Source organism: Lissotriton helveticus, chromosome 6 (genome assembly GCF_964261635.1).
Source record: "Lissotriton helveticus chromosome 6, aLisHel1.1, whole genome shotgun sequence".
Classification (NCBI taxonomy): domain Eukaryota; kingdom Metazoa; phylum Chordata; class Amphibia; order Caudata; family Salamandridae; genus Lissotriton; species Lissotriton helveticus.
In genome coordinates this window covers 1,068,323,627-1,068,339,500 of record NC_136067.1, presented here as the reverse complement: position 1 = coordinate 1,068,339,500, position 15,874 = coordinate 1,068,323,627, and the positions used below count along the sequence as shown (strand labels likewise).

Here is a 15,874-nt window from a genome sequence, read left to right as displayed (position 1 = left end):
GCAGTGCTTCAACGTTGTGTCAGCATGCTGTCACACCCAGTTACATGGTGAATTCAGTGGTAGCATCATACGTCTAGCGTTACCGGTGTTGGGCTCTACTCCAGCATACTTCTAGAGGAGGGAAGTGTTGGTGCACAATGTGGGACGGTGAAAATTACCTACAACTTGCACACAGAGGGAGTATTGTGATTTTTTCTATTCACAACTCTCACGCAGTACATAAAATCATCACCGCGTGTTACTAGCTCGCATACTGACTAGTTAGTGCGAGGCTATATCCAATTGGATAGTGCATGCACTGTCAATGAAAACTGTACAACACAGAATAAAACAAACACAACACAGACATAAGACAGACAAAGAATATATAACCAAGGCTCACTCTCAGTGGAGTGTTCAAGGACTTCATGGGACAGGGGAGGTTACCCTCGTGAAAAACGTATTCTGTAAAAGAATGGTATTTTAAAAGAGGCTGTTAATGCGGGCAAGAATGGATAATGTGCATCAAAATCGTGTCCTGTGTGCGCTCGCTTTGGCGCTTGTTGAAAAGACACGCCCGCAGGGAAAAAGGGGCTTCTCTACTCACAGTTTGTTGCCGAGGAATTCAGATTGTAACCTACTGCCTGCACCGCCCCGTTAGTACTGGGCTGGGTGAAGGCGCGAGTAAAATAGATTGCAAGCGCTTCCGTGATGGGCGTGGTTGAGCCGCGATCACGTGCGCGGAAGCCCGGCAGAGACACTGGGACGGCGGCCGCATAGCCTCAAGTAGTTTCAGCCTTAGCGAGAGATCGAATCTCGGGCAGGGTAGTTAAAGTAGATGACGGGCTCAGAGTTATAACATTAAAAATTATATATGAAAAAGATGGACAGAAAAACCACCAAGTACAGTCCAGTGATTATATAATAGCCACTGACTTGAATGACTGTTCAATTATTAGTGACTACATCATAAACAGCCATATTTAAGGGGAGTTCTCAGATAGGTATGGGGTGTATGGACCGATTAAAACCCCAATAAAGAACCCAATGTTGTAATTTGAGCACAGCCAAATTAAGTGGATATGTTATCCGGAAAATCCGGTAGAAACCAAGACTAATTCTCATTACAGGAGTGCCTGGCCATGGCGCTTCGTTCATGTTTGTAGAAAAATAGACAGCTCATTAGGTGGTCATAAGTAGGCAAAATATTGCTTAAAGAATAGTGGGTAGAATTAGAGTACTGAGGCCCAAGGGATATTATCATTAAGGCCAGTGATATGAGTAGAAAGTCTGTAAACCCAACGTTGTTCTTTTTCGTGTAGGATCTTTTGGGAGTTGGGTCCGTTTGGAATCTGCTCGATGACAGTCCATCTCATGTCATTAGGGGTGTGGTTCGCACCCAGGAAATGGTCTGTCAACTTGGTGGCGTTTTTTCTGCAGCGTATTGTGCTGCGATGCTCGCAGATACGTTGTTTGACCTTTCTGGTCGTCATGCCAATGTAGTTCTTACCGCAAATGCATGTGATCATGTACACAACGTTGGTGCTGTTGCAATTCGTGTGTTTGCGCTGTTCCCACACTCTACCTTCTTCGAGATTTAGTGTTTTCGTGTTCTCTGTCAGATGGCATACACTGCAATCTCCACATTTGAAGTGCCCAATGATTGGTGGCAAGTTCCACATTTCGGTAATGCTAGGGTTAGAGTTATTCGTTGCATTTTTTGGCCTTGTGTTAACAAGGCTGTCTTTTAAACTTGGTGCTTTCTTGTAAGAAAAAAGCGGTTTGTCCCATTTCAGTGTGCCTGTGTTGAGGATTTGCCAATGTTTGTTGATGCTCTTACTCACCCTGTTTGAAACGGAATTATACGTTGTAACACATGTGAGGGGAATAGAATCATTCTGGGCCATGCTTTCTTCAAGTAGAGCATCCCGAGGTTGATTCCTTGCTCTTTTTTGGCACTTCTCAATTACTCTGTTGGGATACCCTCGTTGTTTCAGTTTGCAGGTGAGGTCTTTAGCTTGAAGTTTGTAATCTGATAGTTTGCTGCAATTCCGCCGTAGTCTCAGATATTGGCCATATGGTAGGTTTTCTCTGAGCGGACGGGGATGGAAACTCTCGTACCTCAGTAGATTGTTCTTAGCAGTGGGCTTAAAATGTGTTTTGGTTGTTAATTCCTGCCCCTCTTTCTTGATTTCTATGTCCAGAAAGATCATCTGTTGTTTGTCAAACGTGTGGGTGAATCTGAGGTGTGGATCTCGAGTGTTGATCCAGATGGTAAAGTCTCTGAGTGTTTCTTCAGGTCCTTGCCAGATTGCCAAGACGTCGTCAATATAACGACGCCAAAACTTGATATGATCTCTGTAGGGGTTCTCTTGTGTAAGGATGTGCCTCTCTTCAAAGTTATGGACATACAGCCCGGCTATACTAGGAGCAAAAACACTGCCCATAGATGTACCACCGATTTGGAGGTACAGGGAGCCCTCATATTCAAAATAGTTCCTTTTGAGTGCGAGCATGGCACACTGTAAGATGAATGTTTTTGGAGTTTGGTGTTACCAACTGTTGTTTTCCAGAACGCTTTTAAGAACATCTAGGGTGGCATCTTGAGGAATGCTCGTATAAAGGCTCTCAATGTCAAAACTGAGTAGGATAGTTTCATCATTTACTTGTACATTGTTCAGGAGTGTTAGCAGGTTTTTTGTATCCCTGAGGTACGTTGGTGTAGATTGTACGATAGGTTTCAGAAAGAAATCGCAGAACCTAGAGAGCGGTTCCAAGAGTGAACCAATCCCTGACACGATCGGTCTTCCTGGGGGGGGGATTTTTCCTTTGTGCATCTTTGGCAAAGTATAGAAATACGGGACTTTTCCTTCCGTTCTGCAGAGGTAATCCGCTTCCTGTTTCGAAATTGCACCAGAGGCCTCAGTTGTCTCAACAAGTTCCAGAATTTCTGCTCTCAGTTCCTCATTAGGGTCTCTTGATAGGGGCTGGTAGCTCTTGATGTCACTCAGTAACCTCCTGCATTCAGTGTCATAATCACTCTTATTCATGACAACCAGGCCACCGCCCTTGTCAGCAGGTTTTATTATGACTGAGTTGTCATTCTTCAATTGCATAATTGCTTCGCATTCTGCCCTGCTGTTGTTTTCAAATTGTCTGGTTTCCCTCATTTCTTCAATGTCTTTGAACACGGCCTGTTCAAATGTGTGGATTTCCACAGGAATAGTGTGTGGAGGTGGTGTGAACTTTGACTTAATTTTAAGGCCTGTTTCGTTGGGTGTTTCGTCATTTTCATTGCTTGGATGTTTTTCAAAGAATGCTTTGAGTTTCAGTTTCCGAAAGAAATTGGCCAGTTCGCAATGGAGTTTGAATTTGTCCAAGTGTCTCGTGGGTACAAAACCAAGGCCCTTGTTGAGCACTTTGGTTTCGGTTATAGTGAGACTTCTTGAGGAAAGGTTGGTGACTAGTTCGTCTTGTTGCTTGGTCCCGGTTTGCTCATTCCTGCTCTGCTCCTTTCCCGACACCATTCATGCCAGATCAATCATTTCCCATGTATGGATGGCAACCACCATTTCAACCGCACTTTTTTCCACCCAGCCAGTACCGCCCTCCTTTTCAGAACAGAGGCAGGCGCGGAAGAGGTCGGAAGAGAACCGGGAACAATGTGCAGTGGGAAGACGAGGACCCAGTGGGCAACAACACCAGGAGCAGAGCAGGAATGAGCAAACCGGGACCAAGCAACAAGACGAACTAGTCACCAACCTTTCCTCAAGAAGTCTCACTATAACCGAAACCAAAGTGCTCAACAAGGGCCTTGGTTTTGTACCCACGAGACACTTGGACAAATTCAAACTCCATTGCGAACTGGCCAATTTCTTTCGGAAACTGAAACTCAAAGCATTCTTTGAAAAACATCCAAGCAATGAAAATGACGAAACACCCAACGAAACAGGCCTTAAAATTAAGTCAAAGTTCACACCACCTCCACACACTATTCCTGTGGAAATCCACACATTTGAACAGGCCGTGTTCAAAGACATTGAAGAAATGAGGGAAACCAGACAATTTGAAAACAACAGCAGGGCAGAATGCGAAGCAATTATGCAATTGAAGAATGACAACTCAGTCATAATAAAACCTGCTGACAAGGGCGGTGGCCTGGTTGTCATGAATAAGAGTGATTATGACACTGAATGCAGGAGGTTACTGAGTGACATCAAGAGCTACCAGCCCCTATCAAGAGACCCTACTGAGGAACTGAGAGCAGAAATTCTGGAACTTGTTGAGACAACTGAGGCCTCTGGTGCAATTTCGAAACAGGAAGCGGATTACCTCTGCAGAACGGAAGGAAAAGTCCCGTATTTCTATACTTTGCCAAAGATGCACAAAGGAAAAATCCCCCCCCCAGGAAGACCGATTGTGTCAGGGATTGGTTCACTCTTGGAACCGCTCTCTAGGTTCTGCGATTTCTTTCTGAAACCTATCGTACAATCTACACCAACGTACCTCAGGGATACAAAAAACCTGCTAACACTCCTGAACAATGTACAAGTAAATGATGAAACCATCCTACTCAGTTTTGACATTGAGAGCCTTTATACGAGCATTCCTCAAGATGCCACCCTAGATGTTCTTAAAAGCGTTCTGGAAAACAACAGTTGGGAACACCAAACTCCAAAAACATTCATCTTACAGTGTGCCATGCTCGCACTCAAAAGGAACTATTTTGAATATGAGGGCTCCCTGTACCTCCAAATCGGTGGTACATCTATGGGCAGTGTTTTTGCTCCTAGTATAGCCGGGCTGTATGTCCATAACTTTGAAGAGAGGCACATCCTTACACAAGAGAACCCCTACAGAGATCATATCAAGTTTTGGCGTCGTTATATTGACGACGTCTTGGCAATCTGGCAAGGACCTGAAGAAACACTCAGAGACTTTACCATCTGGATCAACACTCGAGATCCACACCTCAGATTCACCCACACGTTTGACAAACAACAGATGATCTTTCTGGACATAGAAATCAAGAAAGAGGGGCAGGAATTAACAACCAAAACACATTTTAAGCCAACTGCTAAGAACAATCTACTGAGGTACGAGAGTTTCCATCCCCGTCCGCTCAGAGAAAACCTACCATATGGCCAATATCTGAGACTACAGCGGAATTGCAGCAAACTATCAGATTACAAACTTCAAGCTAAAGACCTCACCTGCAAACTGAAACAACGAGGGTATCCCAACAGAGTAATTGAGAAGTGCCAAAAAAGAGCAAGGAATCAACCTCGGGATGCTCTACTTGAAGAAAGCATGGCCCAGAATGATTCTATTCCCCTCACATGTGTTACAACGTATAATTCCGTTTCAAACAGGGTGAGTAAGAGCATCAACAAACATTGGCAAATCCTCAACACAGGCACACTGAAATGGGACAAACCGCTTTTTTCTTACAAGAAAGCACCAAGTTTAAAAGACAGCCTTGTTAACACAAGGCCAAAAAATGCAACGAATAACTCTAACCCTAGCATTACCGAAATGTGGAACTTGCCACCAATCATTGGGCACTTCAAATGTGGAGATTGCAGTGTATGCCATCTGACAGAGAACACGAAAACACTAAATCTCGAAGAAGGTAGAGTGTGGGAACAGCGCAAACACACAAATTGCAACAGCACCAACGTTGTGTACATGATCACATGCATTTGCGGTAAGAACTACATTGGCATGACGACCAGAAAGGTCAAACAACGTATCTGCGAGCATCGCAGCACAATACGCTGCAGAAAAAACGCCACCAAGTTGACAGACCATTTCCTGGGTGCGAACCACACCCCTAATGACATGAGATGGACTGTCATCGAGCAGATTCCAAACGGACCCAACTCCCAAAAGATCCTACACGAAAAAGAACAACGTTGGGTTTACAGACTTTCTACTCATATCACTGGCCTTAATGATAATATCCCTTGGGCCTCAGTACTCTAATTCTACCCACTATTCTTTAAGCAATATTTTGCCTACTTATGACCACCTAATGAGCTGTCTATTTTTCTACAAACATGAACGAAGCGCCATGGCCAGGCACTCCTGTAATGAGAATTAGTCTTGGTTTCTACCGGATTTTCCGGATAACATAGCCACTTAATTTGGCTGTGCTCAAATTACAACATTGGGTTCTTTATTGGGGTTTTAATCGGTCCATACACCCCATACCTATCTGAGAACTCCCCTTAAATATGGCTGTTTATGATGTAGTCACTAATAATTGAACAGTCATTCAAGTTAGTGGCTATTATATAATCACTGGACTGTACTTGGTGGTTTTTCTGTCCATCTTTTTCATATATAATTTTTAATGTTATAACTCTGAGCCCGTCATCTACTTTAACTACCCTGCCCGAGATTCGATCTCTCGCTAAGGCTGAAACTACTTGAGGCTATGCGGCCGCCGTCCCAGTGTCTCTGCCGGGCTTCCGCGCACGTGATCGCGGCTCAACCACGCCCATCACGGAAGCGCTTGCAATCTATTTTACTCGCGCCTTCACCCAGCCCAGTACTAACGGGGCGGTGCAGGCAGTAGGTTACAATCTGAATTCCTCGGCAACAAACTGTGAGTAGAGAAGCCCCTTTTTCCCTGCGGGCGTGTCTTTTCAACAAGCGCCAAAGCGAGCGCACACAGGACACGATTTTGATGCACATTATCCATTCTTGCCCGCATTAACAGCCTCTTTTAAAATACCATTCTTTTACAGAATACGTTTTTCACGAGGGTAACCTCCCCTGTCCCATGAAGTCCTTGAACACTCCACTGAGAGTGAGCCTTGGTTATATATTCTTTGTCTGTCTTATGTCTGTGTTGTGTTTGTTTTATTCTGTGTTGTACAGTTTTCATTGACAGTGCATGCACTATCCAATTGGATATAGCCTCGCACTAACTAGTCAGTATGCGAGCTAGTAACACGCGGTGATGATTTTATGTACTGCGTGAGAGTTGTGAATAGAAAAAATCACAATACTCCCTCTGTGTGCAAGTTGTGGGTAATTTTCACCGTCCCACATTGTGCACCAACACTTCCCTCCTCTAGAAGTATGCTGGAGTAGAGCCCAACACCGGTAACGCTAGACGTATGATGCTACCACTGAATTCACCATGTAACTGGGTGTGACAGCATGCTGACACAACGTTGAAGCACTGCACTACGTTACAGGCTTGTAAATATGCTCAATATTGTGACAAATGTCCGTATTTTCTTTTACAGGTGTTTTGATTTTTTTAGCTCACCCAGTGTGGAGCGAGCTAATACCACGGGCACATTTTCGCCATCCAGTGGTCCCATGTGGTAGGAATTGGGTGCGTCTTTTAGGGGACGCAGACCGTCCACCAACTTGGTTTTGAGGTCCTGACGAAAACCTGGTTCACCATAACCGCTAAGGTTGAAACATGTAGACCCAACACATAGACCCTATCATTTACAGAGATACACGGGCTCATCACTGCCCCTATTTTATCTCGCCACGATTTTAACATTGTCCAGTTGCTTGCCAATAAAAAATCTTTATTTTACAAGTTCAAACCAGGACAATTTTTAACACACTGATTTTTTCATTTTTTCACGCACCACCACTCACAACCTGCTCCACTGCAATCAGGTGTTGAAGCACACCCTGATGACGCTAGGTCATTAGGGTGGACCCCGATGATGAAGCATGTCATCACTAGGTGATGAGTGAGGGTTTTTTAATAAAAAGAGTTTTCCTCCACCTTGTGAAAACCGTCCACCCATACAGCGACTTGTGAATTCTCACTGGTGGTACTCCTCCATTTTGTTTTTTCTACTATTGTATCCAGGGGTACAGGAGTACTCCCTGTTCACTCTGGTGAACATAACCCTTGCTCTCTCCATTGTTTTTGTATTTCTCAAAAACACCCAGTTGGTAGATAGAAAAACTAAAAACTGTGTTACACATATTTATTTAGGCAAGGTGTTCATCTTTCAAAGGTATCGTATATGTTGACTTGTATAGCACCTGGATGACTTGTATGTGTGAATCATCCCACTCAAAAGATTATATAGGGAACATGTACTCGTGGCTTAGCCTGCATCGTGTCAGTTCAAAGCTGCAAAGTAACGCCCATAGAATGCCTGGATATATACAACATCGAAAAAGGCACTTCCGCCGAAACGCGTCTGTTGCTGTAAAATAAAAAGAACTTGCATTTCAAGCTGCCCGGAGTGCGGTTTTCTTTGTGCATGTTAAGTGCAATACTTGGATTTGAGCATAATATATATATATATATATATATATATATATATATATATATATATATATATCCAACCATCCAAGTTTGCCACTTGTGAAGACGCCTGCTCATGTCGGGTTACTCTCTAAGGTAAGTGTCGGCCAAACATGTCTGCTGCATACTTTCACTCCAGATTCAAATGGCCCAACGCGTTTCGAACTTACGCCCCTTTTCACGAGCCTGAATAAAACAACAGCAGCTTGAAGTGGAACACCATTCAACTTTATTGGGAAATGTCCCCCGTGGGCGTGTCTTGCTGCTTCCTGTGAGCAGAGCACTCTGGTAATTGTAGTGTTCACTTCCGCATGATATAGATATGCAGATTATATATGTTTACATATGTATATTACCTACTGGCGATAGCCAGTAGGTATATATAGTTAGGATTTTTTTCCTATGGGATTTTTGAAAATTCTATGTCGAATAACTTTGGCGTTTGAGGACAGAATTGGCTGAAATTTTCAGGAAAATGGAACATTGTGTTTCTGAGCAGCCCCTGAAAATTTGGGGGGGTTTCGTCAAGGGGGGGCCGAGAAAAAAGGGGGGTCCCAAAACGTGTTTTTCCCATGCAATTTTCCATAGGGCGGTTGGCCTCACTTTTAGCATGAACGGCTGAATGGATTTACACCAAACTTGGCAAAATTGTAGGGACTGGTAGCCCGATGTGCCTTTGCTATGTCTAAAGATATAGGCTCCAGTGGTTTTTACGAAAATTAACTTTGAAAAATATATATTGGGCTACATTGGGCTATATATATGTTGGAGCCCAAATGTAGCCCAATGTAGCCCAATGTAGCCCAATGTAGCCCAATGTAGCCCAAAGATGGCCACCAGAGACAAAAAAAACAAATGTAGCCCAAATATCAGCCAGATGTAGCCCAACTATAGCCCAATGACAGAATGTCCCAGAGTGTTCTAAAGAACAACTAGAGTGCTAACAGTCCTACTTATTACAAAGGTATGGCACACCTGAAGCCATCTTGATTGGAATAAAGTGGTAACTCTTAAAACATTTAATTTAAAAATGAACAAAATGAGGGGGTTCATTTTGCCATAGAAAGTATGATTAGCGAATATATGACGAAATCCCGCATACCATCAGTCCGCAAAAAAAATCCCGCATGTACTATTAGGCCGCAAATTAAAATAACGAAAACTTTTAGAACGAATATGCCTTTAGCATACACTAAACAACTAAACTACCCTAAACCCTAAAACACTACCCCCAGCATGACCCTACACTACACAAACAGTACAACACTACCCAAAACCCTAAAACACTACCCCCAGCATGACCCTACACTACGCAAACACTACAACACTACCCAAAACCCTAAAACACTACACCCCAGCATGACCCTACACTACGCAAACACTACAACACTACCCTAAACCCTAAAACACTACCCCCAGCATGACCCTACACTACACAAAAACTACAACACAACCCTAAACCCTAAAACACTACCCCCAGCATGACCCTACACTACGCAAACACTACAACACAACCCTAAACCCTAAAACACTACCCCCAGCATGACCCTACACTACGCAAACACTACAACACTACCCTAAACCCTAAAACACTACCCCCAGCATGACCCTACACTACGCAAACACTACAACACTACCCAAAACCCTAAAACACTACACCCCAGCATGACCCTACACTACGCAAACACTACAACACTACCCAAAACCCTAAAACACTACACCCCAGCATGACCCTACACTACGCAAACACTACAACACTACCCTAAACCCTAAAACACTACCCCCAGCATGACCCTACACTACGCAAACACTACAACACTACCCAAAACCCTAAAACACTACACCCCAGCATGACCCTACACTACGCAAACACTACAACACTACCCTAAACCCTAAAACACTACCCCCAGCATGACCCTACACTACGCAAACACTACAACACTACCCTAAACCCTAAAACACTACCCCCAGCATGACCCTACACTACGCAAACACTACAACACTACCCTAAACCCTAAAACACTACCCCCAGCATGACCCTACACTACGCAAACACTACAACACTACCCTAAACCCTAAAACACTACCCCCAGCATGACCCTACACTACGCAAACACTACAACACTACCCAAAACCCTAAAACACTACCCCCAGCATGACCCTACACTACGCAAACACTACAACACTACCCAAAACCCTAAAACACTACCCCCAGCATGACCCTACACTACGCAAACACTACAACACTACCCAAAACCCTAAAACACTACCCCCAGCATGACCCTACACTACGCAAACACTACAACACTACCCAAAACCCTAAAACACTACCCCCAGCATGACCCTACACTACGCAAACACTACAACACTACCCAAAACCCTAAAACACTACCCCCCAGCATGACCCTACACTACGCAAACACTACAACACTACCCAAAACCCTAAAACACTACCCCCAGCATGACCCTACACTACGCAAACACTACAACACTACCCAAAACCCTAAAACACTACACCCCAGCATGACCCTACACTACGCAAACACTACAACACTACCCAAAACCCTAAAACACTACACCCCAGCATGACCCTACACTACGCAAACACTACAACACTACCCAAAACCCTAAAACACTACCCCCAGCATGACCCTACACTACGCAAACACTACAACACTACCCTAAACCCTAAAACACTACACCCCAGCATGACCCTACACTACGCAAACACTACAACACTACCCAAAACCCTAAAACACTACGCCCAGCATGACCCTACACTACGCAAACACTACAACACTACCCTAAACCCTAAAACACTACCCCCAGCATGACCCTACACTACGCAAACACTACAACACTACCCTAAACCCTAAAACACTACCCCCAGCATGACCCTACACTACGCAAACACTACAACACTACCCTAAACCCTAAAACACTACCCCCAGCATGACCCTACACTACGCAAACACTACAACACTACCCAAAACCCTAAAACACTACCCCCAGCATGACCCTACACTACGCAAACACTACAACACTACCCAAAACCCTAAAACACTACCCCCCAGCATGACCCTACACTACGCAAACACTACAACACTACCCAAAACCCTAAAACACTACCCCCAGCATGACCCTACACTACGCAAACACTACAACACTACCCAAAACCCTAAAACACTACACCCCAGCATGACCCTACACTACGCAAACACTACAACACTACCCAAAACCCTAAAACACTACCCCCAGCATGACCCTACACTACGCAAACACTACAACACTACCCTAAACCCTAAAACACTACACCCCAGCATGACCCTACACTACGCAAACACTACAACACTACCCAAAACCCTAAAACACTACCCCCAGCATGACCCTACACTACGCAAACACTACAACACTATCCTAAACCCTAAAACACTACGCCCAGCATGACCCTACACTAAGCAAACACTACAACACTACCCTAAACCCTAAAACACTAGCCCCAGCATGACCCTACACTACGCAAACACTACAACACAACCCTAAACCCTAAAACACTACCCCCAGCATGACCCTACACTACGCAAACACTACAACACTACCCTAAACCCTAAAACACTACCCCCAGCATGACCCTACACTACGCAAACACTACAACACAACCCTAAACCCTAAAACACTACCCCCAGCATGACCCTACACTAAACAACCACCACAACTCTACACTACACTAACACAACGCTACACTACACAACACTACACTACACTACACAATCACTAACCCACGAAAAAATTAACACAAACCCACTTACCTCTCTCGTCATCGTGGTTTTCACAACGCAAATGCATTTACCATACATGCCTTTAAAACGTAATTCTTTGTAAAGGCATGCGCGATAAATGCACATGCGTTTTGAAAAAATGCGGGATAATGGTATGCGAGGTCAATGACCTTGCGGGATAATGGTATGCGGACTGAAAGTCTGCGGGATAAAAAATGCGGGAAAATGGCTGCAAACCATGATTAGCAGCAGACTTCCCTGGTGAGCACTAGCTTTACTACAGTGATCTAATGAGCAACTAGAGTGCTAACATTCAGAATTTATGGCAAATGTGTGACACATCTGAATGCCTTCTTGATAGAACCAAAGTAAACAAGCATTGAAAATGCAATAGATCTCGCCCTCGTTTAAGTTAAAGCCATTCTGTTTGTAATGAGGTGGCTTTTTAGCTTTGCTTTTATTAGTGTTTTTAAAACTTTCATGTAAATAACATGCATATGTATGCATATATGTATATGTATGCATGCATTTATATTTATATAGATATGCAGATTATATATGTTTACATATGTATATTACCTACTGGCGATAGCCAGTGGGTATATATAGTTAGGATTTTTTCTCTATGGGATTTCTGAAAATTCTATGTCTAATAACTTTGGCGTTTGTGGACGGAATTGGCTGAAATTTTCAGGAAAATGGCACATTTTGTTTCTGAGCAGCCCCTGAAAATTCGGGGGGGTTTCGTCAAGGGGGGGCGAGAAAAAAGGGGGGTCCCAAAACGCGTTTTTCCCATTCATTTTTCCACAGGGCGGTTGGACTCACTTTTAGCTCGAACGGCTGAATAGATTTACATGAAACTTGGCAAAATTGTAGATATGGTTTGCCCGACGTGCCTTTGCTATGTCTCAATATATGTGCTCCGGTGGATTTTGAGAAATTAACGTTTAAAAAAATATATATATCTGTGACAGCGCTGCGGTTAGCGCCCCGGTTCGCGTACCTGACGCGTAACGGAACTTCGCGAAGCGAAGCTGATTGGCTCTCCGGTGTCTGTCAACATTCTAAACAGTCCGGAGTGGCCGCCATCTTGTCTCTCGGTACGATCGAGAGACAAGATGTGGTGAAAAACGAAGGGGGAAATGAAGGAAAGGGGGCAAGGTAGACCACTCCTGACCCCCTAGGATTGATGAGGGGGATATTAAAGTGCCCCACGGGGCAAAAAATAAAAAATAATTTTTTTTTGCAATTTTACGCCATAGAGGCGCGTCCCGGTTCGCGAACCGGGCAGCTCACCGGGCAGCTCACCGGGCAGCTAACCGGGCAGCTAACCGGCAGCGTAGCTGTCAACATTGTAAACAGTCCGGAGCGGCCGCCATCTTGTCTCTCGGTAGGTTCGAGAGACAAGATGTGGTGAAAAAAGAAGGGGGAAATGAAGGAAAGGGGGCAAGGTAAACCCCTCCTGACCCCCTAGGATTGATGAGGGGGATATTAAAGTCCCCAGCGATTTTTCGCGGTAGAGGCGCTTCCCGGTACGCGAACCGGGCAGCTAACCGGCAGCGTAGCGGGAGTCCGCCATCTTGTGTTTTTGGAGCGTCCGGTTCGCGTACCGGGTAGCGTCCCGGTAAGCGTAACAAGGGGAAAACCAAGAGAAACAGTAAAAAAAAAATTAAGGGAATAGATTTCCAGCAAACTTGGCAAAATTGTAGGGACTGTTTGTTTGATGTGCCTTTGCAAGGCCTCAAGATATGTGCACGTGTGTATTTTGTCTAATTAAGGTTAAAAAAAATATATATATCTGTAAGCGTGCTCCGGCACGCTTACGTTACGGGTTTTGTTTGCGCTGCAGAGCCGATACGTCATGGTTATGCGACGCGTCATGAGGCGTCTCACGTGGCTACGTGATACGTCACGTAATAAAGAATATATTTTACAGCTATAGATATTAGCTTTTAAAAAACCAATGAAATTCACTGAAAAAACCATAGGTTATAGACCATATATAGTTAGGAATTTGCATTTACAAAACCTTGAAAATTCACTGAAAAAACCATAGGTTAGAGACCATATATAGTTAGCTGGACATTTCATTGACATAAAACCAATGAAATTCCATATATAGTTAGTTGCACTAACTATATATCGCGCACCCGCAATCCACTGCTGATGATGTCACATATTACATCATTCATGACATGGTCAGTGACATCACTGATGACATCACTGATGACATCTCAAATGACATCTCAAATGACATCACTGATGACATCATGACACACCAATACCAGTTACTACATACGCACTCACTGATTCCTATGTCTACACACACATTCACTCATTCACCCATACAATCACTCATACATACAGTCACTCATTATTACAACACTATCATATGCACTCATACACCTATGCAGACACTCACACACTGCCACTCATCCATGGAGTTACTCACACACCTAGTCAGTCCTGTAAAGAATCAATTACACTTCCATTTCCTCATCTATACAGTTAAACACAGAACACCATACTTCAGTGACATCACTGATGACATCACTGATGACATCTCAAATGACATCACTGATGACATCTCAAATGACATCACTGATGACATCATGACACACCAATACCAGTTACTACATACGCACTCACTGATTCCTACGTCTACACACACATTCACTCATTCACCCATACAATCACTCATACATACAGTCACTCATTATTACAACACTATCATATGCACTCATACACCAAGTCAGTCCTGTGAAGAATCAATCACACTTCGATTTCCTCATCTATACAGTTAAACACAGAACACCATACTTTTCACACATATACTAACACATACTTACTCTCTTATACAATCACTGATACAAGTACACATTGATATGCACAGAGTCACACACCTCCCAGCCAGCCACACACACACTCAGTCTTCCATACATCCACTCACTCTTCAATATGTAAAACATATTTAAACTTTACAAAAACACACAGACACTAGATGATGTCATCAGTGATGTCATTTGAGATGTCATCAGTGATGTCATCAGTGATGTCATTTGAGATGTCATCAGTGATGTCATCAGTGATGTCACTGACCATGTCATGAATGATGTAATATGTGACATCATCAGCAGTGGATTGCGGGTGCGCGATATATAGTTAGTGCAACTAACTATATATGGAATTTCATTGGTTTTATGTCAATAAAATGTCCAGCTAACTATATATGGTCTCTAACCTATGGTTTTTTCAGTGAATTTTCAAGGTTTTGTAAATGCAAATTCCTAACTATATATGGTCTATAACCTATGGTTTTTTCAGTGAATATATATATATATATATATATATATATATATATATATACTTATATATATATATCCTGCAACAACTCCTTTTAGTTAAAAAAAGGTATTCGGGACACTCCAGGATGCTCAATTCAAATTTATTTGCAACACAGTCACAAACCGACCGACGTGACCAAGCCTTACGGCGAAACGCGTCGGTTTGTGACTCTGTGTTGCAAATAAATTTGAATTGAGCATCCTGGAGTGTCCGGAATACCTCTTTTTCACTAAAAGGAGTTGTTGCAGGATACAATAAAAACGCCAGTTTTTAAGAAGGACCGCCGCAAAGTCAAAGCCTTGAACTACCGGCATTGGTTGATGATATATATATATATATATATATATATTACCTACTGGCGGTCGCCAGTAGGTATATATAGTTAGGATTTTTTCTCTATGGGATTTTTGAAAATTCTATGTCTAATAACTTTGGCGTTTGTGGACGGAATTGGCTGAAATTTTCAGGAAAATGG

At 43.4% G+C, this 15,874-nt stretch overlaps 1 protein-coding gene across 2 annotated transcripts in view; it reads right to left on the bottom strand.

Annotated features, from left to right (window-relative positions):
- LOC144763264 (ribosomal protein S6 kinase alpha-2) overlaps positions 1-15,874 on the bottom strand; it is a 1,818,960-nt gene that overhangs the window by 1,028,443 nt on the left and 774,643 nt on the right. The window lies entirely within an intron of this gene.